Below are 11,425 nucleotides of genomic sequence, written 5' to 3'. Positions count from 1 at the left end.
ATGTATTTTAAAACTGAAGTACTGAGATCCAATTCCAAACACTGAAATAATGCAAACAGTGTTTGTTCTAGCCTGCTAATTCTGACATCCACACATAACATGGAAGCCACAAACATATAGATGCAATTTTTTTTCAGCTTTGCCCCTGAAGGCCTCAAAATTTTTATGCTAAGGTTTATACTGTGATTTTTTCTCACAAAGATGTAAACAGGTATATGCATGTCCAACATTCAAGATGATTACTTTTTTTCCCTGAAATCTCAAACCATGAAATGTAGAGTCCTTCATACTAAGAGATGCCATTTGTAGTTAGAGGCTGGTTATAAGCAGTTGGAAAGAAATGTTGTCTCTTTTATGTTAGACTGATCCAGATTGTTTTTTGTCAGAAATAGCAGTAGGCTTACAGTGTCTTTTTGTCAGTCTTTTTGTCCCTCATAAATTCTTTCCTATAAAGTTTGTTCGTCTACTAGCTGCATGAAGTATTCATAACAGTTTTAGTCTCAAGCACTGACTTTCTCTTCCTTCACAATCCAAGAACAGGCACACATGCTTAGTGTACTCCTTTTGATATGGAATACATCCAGTCTGTCTGCTTTCAAAAAGTATGTCACTCAGGGTATGTTAAACATCGGACTGCATTCAAGTAGGTTGTGGCAAAACTCTGCATCCTTTTACAGTTCCTTGTACTTAAAAACTTAGGATTTTCACAAACCGTATAATTTCTTACCAGTGAGTCACAACCTCTATCTAGGACCCAAACATTAATCTCTAATTCTCTCAAAAGAAGGAAGTACCCAAAAAAACCAGTGAATTTTCTCCCCCATCCTTCCTAGGAAATGTGCCTAGCAATATGCATGGTTGCAGTGCTGCTGGGTGTTGGTTTCTTCTCCAACATAATAAGTGATAGAACAAGAGACAATGACCTCAGGTTGTACCAGGTAAGGTTTAGATTGGATACTGGGAAAAAAAATTCTTCACCAGAAAGGGTTGCCCAACATTGGAAAAGCCTGCCAGCAGTGGTGGTAGAGTCATCATTCCTAAAGGAATTAAAAAGACATGTAGATGGGGCACTTAGTGACATGGTTTAGTGGGGGGATTTGGTAGACTTAGGTGAATGCTTAGACTTGATCTCAAAGACTTTTTCCAATCTAAAGCATTCTATGAGTTTATGATTCTGTTCTAATACCAGAACTACTAAAAGTAAGAACCATTTGGCACAAAAAGAAAATCCTAGTTTCCTTACCAAGTTAGGTCCTAACCCTAACACAAACCCTAACCCAAGCCCTAACCCTATTGTTGTTTGTGGAAGACTGTGTTACAGAAGCCAAGAAGACTGCTCAGACTACCTGATCCTCCTTCAAGAAAACATAAAAAAGGAGCACCAAACCCAGTGCATTCCCTGAAGCTTGCTACCACTGCACAGTCCTGCTCTGTGCCTCTCGGCCAGGGGAAGTGGGAGAAATGTCTTCTGTGTCTCCATATTAGGGGCAGAAGCACTTGCAAGAAGCAAACAGGAAGGCAGACAGTTTAACTGACATCCCTGAGCAGACAAAGATTATTCAAGCAAAGCAACAGCTTTGTAGAAAGTAGAAAAAGTGCTTAAACTGTACCCAGTACAGCAGCAAGCTGAGGTTTAGGCACAGGTGCCTAGTCTTCAACTTTGTACACCTTCCTCACTTGTTCTTACAGAAATATAATTTAGGCCTATTCTCTAGTTGGTTTTTTCTTTTTTTTTTTCTTTTTTTTTTCTTTTTTTTTTCTTTTTTTTTTTTTTAATTATAGTCAACAACAGTCAGGTCAGTTAACTATCAATTATGAAGCACAAAATAAAACACCTTCCCAAGCATTTTAAACAAGAATAACTAAGGGTTGGGGATGAACAATGAGAGAAAAAGAGGGAACAGTTCAATGCAATTGATCGATAAACATATTAAATTAGTGAAAATTATGTTGAACCTTTTCAAATTTTAATACATGTATCCCAAGGGAAACAAATGGAACAGCTGTTTAATTGAAAATAAAAATAATGAGAAATAGTTCCCTTTTCCTCAAAAGCACAAGACCCTATTATTAGCATTGTTAGCATGTTATTATGAGTTATTATCTTGAGAAAAAGCAGAGATGAAAAGGATTTTTCTTTATTATAAACCACTTGTACTTTATCACATCAGTGTAAAACATTAGGTGTGTCACTATTTATCTTGTAATACAATAAACAATCTCCATATATTTTCAGGCTTCAGTGAGTTTTGCTGGCATGCTGTATCAAGAAGATATTTCAAAAAAATCATTCTGGCTTTTCTCCATTTCTAAAATTCTCCTCATGACTCATTTTTTTTGTTCATAGTTAGGTTTGGTTTCATGGCTGCTTGGAATATTTTGAGGGCAAATCCTGCTAAGGACAGACTAACCACACAGTAAAGGTAGAGAAACATAAATCAGATAAATTAAATCAAATAAAGAAGGATAAAAAAATTACACCCTGTACAGCCACAGTAGCAGTCACCTTTACTGCTTTCTGCCATCCTTTTGCAAATTAAGACATGTTAATGCAAACTCTCACTGAAGTATTCTCCCTCTTAACTGCAGAAGGCTAAATTCACATATGCAAACAGGCAGCATTAGTTTGGCCAAGGGGAGGCAAAATCTCAAAACTTTTCTCACTCCATTATGGTCAGTTTTATGCTGACAGCCAAGGGCAATGTTTTCTAAACTGTTTCCAGCTCCTTTGCAAACCACATGCTGCCATGTAACTCTCAGGTCTCCCCTTCCCTCAAGCCGCTCTCAAGATTATTGTGTTCCAACTCTCCCTGCAGAAGTAACATAACATTTTTGCACTTCTTTTTCTTTGCTTTTCTTTCTCAGCAGATAGAGTTATGCCTCCTACCATTTTAGGGAATACTTTGGGGTTTCTACATCACGAAGCAAACCCTGCTGTAGGGACCTTGTGCTCCTACCAAGTGAACTAACACTGAGATGAAGTGCAGTATTTCAACATTGCTGGCATAATGATGCTACGAGGTACTTAACCTTGCTGTAAAGACAGGGTTTGTGTTAATTTACCTGTTTGCAAATAAGCTGTCCACATGTTATGTTGCATTGGCACCATGATGATTAGCTAAAACATACAGATGTTCTAGTTTTTCGTAACCTCCTACATTTGTGAATGGGGCTGAGGAGGTATGTTGATGGTCTAAGGGAAATGTCACGACATCTAAATGCCTAACTTCTAGAGAAAATTATTCTGCATTTTTAAAAATGAATAGAGATGTAATGAGTTCATGAAAAGTAGAAACTTAGCTGGAAAATCATAGCAACTAATTTTACCCTTACAGTCTTTCAAGAGACATCATGAGGGAAGAAAGATGCTGTTCCCTTTACAGATGTCAATTTCTATGAGTGAGCTGTTAGACTGTAGTATTACTTTGTAGCACTTAAGCTGGAGGAACAAGACAGGAACTGCTAATAGTCTCAAAAGTAGTAAAGGAATGTAAACACTTCCCGTATGCATGATAATGGGTGTGCAGCTTACAGGACTGTAAATTGTAGGACTCATGAAATTTCAGATATAACCGCAGGTGTTATCTGGGTGGGTGTGAGCCCGCCAAGGGAGAACAGCAATAGGAGCTCACTTTGCATCCTTGCCACTCTGTTTCCTGGTCATAATCACCATCTGTTACAGGACATATAAAAAGAAAAACCAGTCTTGTCCCAGGTATTGTCTCACAATCCATTCTGCTTTTGCATTTTTAGGGCTAGTTTCCAGGTGGCCTTACTCCACACTGGAGGCAGTGCCAACTGACCTTTTTCTCTTGCAGTGACATCTGTTTGTCAGGCAGCCAGTGTCTGAATTCAGTATTTCCTGAAGAGCCATGCTTTGGGTCTTATCAACAAGTCTGCAGGTGCTGCTTTTGAACAAGAAAAGCAAGGTTTGGACAGATGAGGCTCACAGCCAGTTTGCTTATCAACCAAATTTTAAGCATCATTCTCTGCAATAGTACAAATGGTCCCTTGTTAAATGAAAGAAGAGGGCAGAGAGAACTGTGCATCTTATCCATAGAGCAAATCCTGAGATAGCAGCACACAGCTCCGTGATGCTGTGCTATCTGGCTTTGAAATGCAAGGCCTAGGATGCTAGCCCAAATTCACACAGCCCAAGCTTCATGTCACCTTCAATGCGGTGTTTCCTGCTTAGCCAGATGCTTCTGAGGATCCAGATCCAGACCATGGGGAACATGAGCTATGGAGCACAGAGGGGGAATATCAGCAATATTTCCACCCTCTGACAGTACTGTAAGCACCTTTTTTGCAAAGCTTTTTAGACCAGCAATTCACCTTACAAGATGTTTCTTTACTACTTGCACATAGGATAATCTGTTTTCTGTCACTACCAACTGAGATGTGCACAAATTCAGTAATATTGGCTGATCTTTTGCACATACTGTCTCATATTGAATGATCTGAGATGCACCTTTAATCTCTAAGCCCAAAATTTAAAAAAAAAAAGTGAAAAATGGACACTTAGATCTCACATTTATGTAATTTTCTTATGATTATGATCTTATTTGATTATGATTTTTGTAATTCACATGTTGTTTTGGAGTAATGTAAAGTAGATAACAATGTAACAACTGAGCATCAATTCTTACAAACATCGTTGTAATACTCATTATTGCCATGCTGATTGCTGATTTCATCATCTCATTATCCTGGGCTTCCAGCTGCATTAGATTCGTTTGAAAATCACCAAGTATTAGTGCTCATAAAACACAGCAGGCCCTTTTGAACTGGGCATGGATCAGCTGCATCACAAGGGTGAATGTGGCTGATTTTATCAGTCTTTTAACGTGGAATGCAACTGCTTCTCCTGGAAAACTACTCTGAAAACTACTTGGTTAGCTGTGTATGGTTCAAAAATATCACTGAAACTCTGGAGATTAATTGTATGTTCAGGTTATAAAACTTTAAACTTTAGATACAGATATTTCAAAATCCTAGAAAAAATTATTCAAAGCCATGAATGGTTGCTAGTCCTAAGAACAGACTGGAGGAAGGATTCAAAGTTCTCAGGAATGCATATCTGAGAGTGGTTAAGGTCATGTTGTAATCATAGAATCCATAAAATATCGGTGAAATCACTAAAATAAACCTAATTTTTACACTTAAAAGAGTTCTGACTCTATTGTTACAGGCATGAGACATACATGCTGCTCAACATGATCAGTACACCTCTTCAGAAGCTCTGAAAATCGGTTCTCTCCAGTGGTTCTGAAGTTTCATGTGGTTTTCTCAGTCCTTGTCTGGTGATTCTAAAGAAAATTTTGAAGAATTTTATTGTATTTCTTCATATAGGTACTTCAACTGTCTGAATAAACACAATAAAATTGGAAACATTTAAAATAAAAAAATTGGTGAAACCTCCATTTTGTAAGTCACCCGGCTGGCCGTTCCAGGAAATACCATTTAAGAGATGTTTTTGAATGCTACTGAGGATTTGTTGCTAGACAGGCTCTTTCTTTCTGAGGCAAGACTAAATGATTTTTTATCTTAGTCTATTTTCTAGGTAAAAGCTACATTTTATCTATTATGCTTATCATTGTACCTTAGGCTGTACTGTACACTAAATATTATCCAAGCAATAAAAAACAATCAAGAGTCAGAGACCTGATAAGAAATTAACAGAAAGAGAAGGCTATTTTTACAGATCATGCTACATATTGTAGTGTTAGAACTTTCACAACCAGTATTTGATCAAATTAAATCTACAGCTGCAAAATAGAATGGTCGGGGTGGAGGGGAGATGAACACAGCTCATAGAAGAACCCATGCTATAGCAAATGCCAAGCAACCTTCCAGAACAAACCTCTGGTAAGGCTTAGTAACACAAGATTGTGGTTGCAATCAAATTTTAAAGTAAGCAGCCTCTTACTGTTATGAGAGAGAGAGGGTAGAAGACCATTTAACAGCTTTTCCCAGTTCTTAAAATTCAGCAAAGAAGCACCATTGAAGGGGCTTGATTAGAAAAATGAATCTGCTATAACAAAAAATAAGGAAATGAAATGTAGGCAATTACAGTCCCACTACCTGCCAGGAGGAGGTGCAGAGGCAGTGAGAGCACTGCTATGTCCATAATGCCTGCATCCCCTGAGGAGTTTCTGAGGAATGAGAGATATGATACCATATGCCGCTCCCAGCAGATTGTATATGAGGCACACAACTACCAATTCTTAAAACGCCTATTTTCCTTACTGAGATGGTGTTGATTCCAGAGCTTTTGCCTAAATTATCTACCTTGCCACACCTAGTCAGGGTGTTGACTTTAGCCAGCATTCAGCTATGATACTATCTCTTACTAAAAAATCAACATATTGGTGGAATGGAAATTTTCATTTTTGACTTTTGAAGGATACATTTCAAAGTAGAAGCCAGTTTAAAAATCTGGTAGAAAACTGTACCAAGCAGTTAAACTCCTCTGAATTTAATTAGAAAAACACTGAGCTTTTTAATGTGTAGAAGCTTTTAAATTTGTCATCCTGATTTATAACAGGACAGGAGATTAAAAAAATAAAATTATTGGTAGATAAAGTTTTTTTGAGTGTTGCAGGAAAGACCCAGAGACTGAAATAATGTTGGAACTATAATGGAAAAGAGTGAATTGAGGGTTTTGACAACAGGCGGATGTACTTCATGTGGGTCTCAACTTTATCTAATGATACATATATTTACACATTCCTATAGGTAGTTCATACATATATTTGCATGATATTTTAAGTGTCATTTCTATTAAATTGTCAAACTGTTCTATTAAGTCCAAGTAATTCTTGTATGTAAAGAAACATATGTACTTTGGGTTTATAATTTTGTTTGTTGCTTTCACCATTGTTGGTGGAATCTTGCCAAGCCCCCACCACTGTCCACCATGCCTGCAGCAGAAAATCTGGTAGGATCAAGGAGAGAGCTGATGGGCTGACACTTGGGCTGCTGTTTGACAATATTGGTAACTGGATCAGTGGCATGGCTTTGGTAAAGGTTATTGACAGGCTGATATTCTGCCTGTTGTGACAGGAGGCCCATTGTCACATACACAGCATGTGTCGCATATTTTTATTTGTCTCAACCTCCCAGAGCTGGTAATCTCTCCTCTATTCCTATTCTCAGCCATAAAAAGGAGCCATGATGCCTAAGAAGACCAGCACATAAGTGATCAGGATGTTGTTCCAGGTGTAAAAAATAAAACACCATCTTGCATGGAGCATGATGGAGCATCCATCACACAGGGCAGAGCCTGTAGGGGCTGCTTTTGCAAAACTGTTACAGGTGTGCTACTGGAGTGCTGCAACATCCCTGAGGGGATGTCAGTGACTGTGCAGTGCACCCAGCCGATGGCTTTGGCCATTTCCAGCTTTTTAAGCACAAACAATGTTTAAAAAACAAAACAGAAGGGAGCATTTTGATGGTCCGTTGTCATATATGTCATACTCTTGTAATGAAGAAATGAGACCTTCTCTTCTGTTAATAATCTCTTTTCCCACTGTTTCTCTCTTGCTGTCTCTCTAAGTCAGTAGTTTCAGAGAACACACCTGTTCTTCATTTCCACAGCACAATGCCAGGTCACTGCTGGTGATGTTGCTGATGCCTGCAGATTCTGCACATCCCTGCGAGTTCCATGTGTGTGACCTAGAAATTAATTTAAGATTACACTGGAATAACATACATTTGTGTACTGCATTATTGCATACAAATAAATAAAAAATATCAAAAAAATGGACCATTGTGATTAAGAATTATATGAGAAAAGGTGGAGGAAAATGCAGTAGTTCACTTATGTCACACTTGGCTTAGGCAAGTCTCTTCCCATCTGTGTGATAAATATTTTTCATTATAGAAATACAGTCAAAGAGAAAATTATAATTAATTCTGAATGCACATCTGGATCTACTTGGAAAAAAAATATGAAAAGGACTTCTGGTGCCAAGCAACATAGATAGGCTTCTTAAAAGAAGCCATCCGTTTGATTTCATTGTCACTGTGGTAGTGGCACCATATTCGAACGTGAAGGCCAGAAAAATCCAGCTCCCTCTGAGATACAGGAGGGGCAGTGAGAACACATCATGTGCTCATGTGGATGCAGAGATCAGGGACTTGTCATTGGCCATTTCCAGTGGCCCTGCACAGTTGCAGCAGAGTCACGCGCAGAGGTGCCACCAGTCTTTCCTTCCTAGAGTGAAGGGCTCCACTATGGTTCTGCAGTGTTGGAGACAATATTTCTGACAAGATATTTCTAGCTTCAACGTTCAAGCTGTCAAGGTTGTTGTCAGTTCAAAGCAGGCTCTCTTTCCTCTGAAGTCATTATATAACCACCAGTTTTGTTTTCCACATTTACCAGCAGCTGCCCACATGAAAACAATTCACTAGAGAACAGAGCAGGTAAAGTATCAAGGTCTGACTTTTATTTTTCATGTTTTCCTCTTCTCTTTCTTTCCTTCCCCATATGTAGATGACTAAGAAAGGACATTTATTATCAGATGTGTGATAATATATCTCACATTTAACATCAAGAACAGTAATGTAATAAAATTGTGATTCATAACCAAGTAGAAAGAAGGGAGCCATAATTCAGAAGCAGAGTGAACCTTGTTGATTAAAACACGCAAAAGCATTTAATCATATGTCAGATTCACAAGAAATATAATGATGTTTATTTAAAATTTTCACCTAAATTGCGATAATTTAGAAATATATTTGACACTTCAAAAAACACATTGCAAAGTATACCCCTGCTCAAAAATTAAACAAATCTAAGGCCCTTTAATTATGCAGCTGAGATGGTGGTGTGAATGTCTTGCCTATGCAGAGCCCTACTGATCTTCATTTTGAAAAGTGAGAGTTTGTAGTGTGGAAAAGGGTAAAACTACAGCTTTGCATTAAATAACTGATATCTTCCTTAGACCTACAAGATCTCTATATATCAGAATTCACAAAAGCCCATACTAAGCTTTGCCAGGGGAAGGATCCAAAATTATTCCGATCAGTTCAAACAAAAAAAAAAGTTACATGAGAAGAGTTTTCAGTTCGGCATTTGGGTTACTGCCAAAAAAAAGAAAAGGTAAAGATCCCTCAGTATGCTAACTGTCCTCAACCAACTGAAGCCAAATTTAAATTGTTTTAGGTCCAGAGTCATACTATAAATGATCTACAAGGAGTTGTAAACCTTTAACACTCAGGGAACTCCAATCTCTGTAATAGAACAATAGAGATTTCATGTCAGGCTTTTCTGTATTATAATTCCCCCGGACAGAATATATATGCAGACTTGAATAACATGGGGCCCTGTAAGATATTACAAAAAGTATGACTCATCTCAAATGAGGGGTAAGGAAACCTCTCTCTGGGCTGCATGGCAGAGCCTGATAAAGCCGAAGCACATGAATTATCTTCCTAGCTGGGAACTGCAGTATACAGCACAGAATGTCTTACACCAGATGTCACTGTATCATGCATGATGAATATCACATCTTCATTACAGGCTTACCCTGATAAAATCTGTATATATGGTGTTGCAGCAAAAAGCATCATCTAACATTCAGTAAATCTGTTTCCCTGTGCTCTGATTAGCAAAACAATCTTTCTTCTAACACCTAAAGGAACTGCTACCATCCTTTTTTCTTCCCAGTTGTGCAAGATATCACTGCTTTTTAAAATGGGATGCAAACTGAAAATGAGAAGCTGGGTGTGTCAGGGTTATTTTTATTATGACTTAGAGAAATATAATTTTGCATCCTCTTTTCTTTCCCTGTGCTTCTCCCTTTCACAGGAGGAAAGACATACACAAAAATGGACACACATTCTTCAAAGGGCTTAATTTAGCCCTTGAGTATGCACTGAAATCCTCCCTGCAGCAAAGTGATGTCAGACTGTGTGTACCCCTGCAGTATATGGAAATCCTGGTTGCCATGAGAACCAGACTGCTTCTTTGCTGAGGTTTCTGCACACTGCTAGGAAGACATGCCTCCATTTTGCCACATTGAAGCAGCTCCGCTGCAGGATGCCTAGTGCCAGGCTGGGTGGACCTGATACTGCTGCCCTCTGGCCAGTGGGCCTTTATTAGATCCAGCTCTGCCACTGAAATGAATCTGTGAAAGCGTCAGATAAACAGGATTACACTTCTGAAGCAACATCCTTCCTAAATATATTTCTTTTCTCTTCTGCCTGCCACCCCGGAAAATAAAATAAAATAAAATAAAATAAAATAAAATAAAATAAAATAAAATAAAATAAAATAAAATAAAATAAAATAAAATAAAATAAAATAAAATAAAATAAAATAAAATAAAATGAAGCTACTTGGATTTGAGGCAGTCTTAAACCCCACATATTTTATTGTGTTATAACAGAAATCAGAGCTACACCACCACAGTAAGATAGATCTCAGGGGCTCTCTCAGATATGTCTCCAAGTAGCCATTTTTACAAATGCTGCTGCATACACGTACTGCCCTCCTGAACACAATTAAAGCAAATACTGCTGTAATAACTGAACTACTGAGCTCTGTGCTCCCAAAGTAAGGGAATAAGTTGTTTCTTTCTCTCTCTCTCGCTCTTTTTTTTTTTTTCTTTTTTTTTTCTTTTTTTTTTGCTAGGGACACAAAATGAACTTCTTCAGTTACAGAAGTGCTAAAAATTGACCAATGAAAAAGGAAAATGCTGTATTTTTTCTCTTTAAATATGATCTCTAGAAAAATCATCAAGATGCTGAACTATATTAAATTCTTAAGCTGGAATGAATGAAAAATCTTTATCCCATTCTATACTTTAGAGAAGTATAATATGGCAACAAGTAATCTAATACTCATTAGAGGAAAAGGCTGTAAGGGAAAAAGCTTTGCATATTCCTGCTGGCTAACACAGAACTAACCAAGTGGACAACCAAAATCAAATTGAAGTATAATGCCACAGGTATAGTGATCTAAGCCACAAAATTTCACATCTAAATATTCTGACCTCCACGTTTAATTTTCCTTTTGCGCTGTAGAGCATTTAAGAGCCACAGGAAGTCTTCTCAGTTTCACAGGTATCTAGGAACTCACGTCTGCTACTGCATCCCCATTAACCTGCAGGTATCAGCTCTCTCTTTTCTCTGAGGAATCTAAACAAGCAGCAGTTGTGTTAAACTTTAGTCACCTGTTTTTAACCTTTGCTTTATTTGCATATTTTGGCTTCTCTATCAGACACAATGTAGGCTTCTGTGCCTGAAATGTTGTTCATTTTTCATTTTTTCTAACTGTACCATCTAGCCTAGAAAAAGGTATTATCTCACTCTTATAAACCTGGAAATTGATTATAAATAAATTTTTTGCATCTTTCGTTCTAACATTATGGGGGGATGAACACAAAACAGCCATGAGCATGATTGATTCAGGACTAAT

General features: G+C 37.8%; 1 long non-coding RNA gene across 1 annotated transcript; it reads right to left on the bottom strand.

Annotated features, from left to right (window-relative positions):
- Window positions 1–5,108: 5,108 nt before the first annotated feature.
- Window positions 5,109–11,087, bottom strand: LOC136302609 (uncharacterized). The gene is made up of 3 exons (XR_010724097.1): window positions 11,001–11,087; window positions 7,581–7,677; window positions 5,109–5,309 (listed from the first exon to the last, which is right to left on the bottom strand). It is a non-coding gene; the product is annotated as an uncharacterized lncRNA (long non-coding RNA).
- Between the last annotated feature and the right edge of the window lie 338 nt (window positions 11,088–11,425).

Source organism: Chamaea fasciata, unplaced genomic scaffold (assembly GCF_029207755.1).
Source record: "Chamaea fasciata isolate MVZ Bird 193981 ecotype frontalis unplaced genomic scaffold, bChaFas1.0.hap1 SCAF_1, whole genome shotgun sequence".
NCBI classification, from domain to species: Eukaryota; Metazoa; Chordata; class Aves; order Passeriformes; family Sylviidae; genus Chamaea; species Chamaea fasciata.
This window is presented reverse-complemented; position numbering and strand designations above follow the sequence as displayed.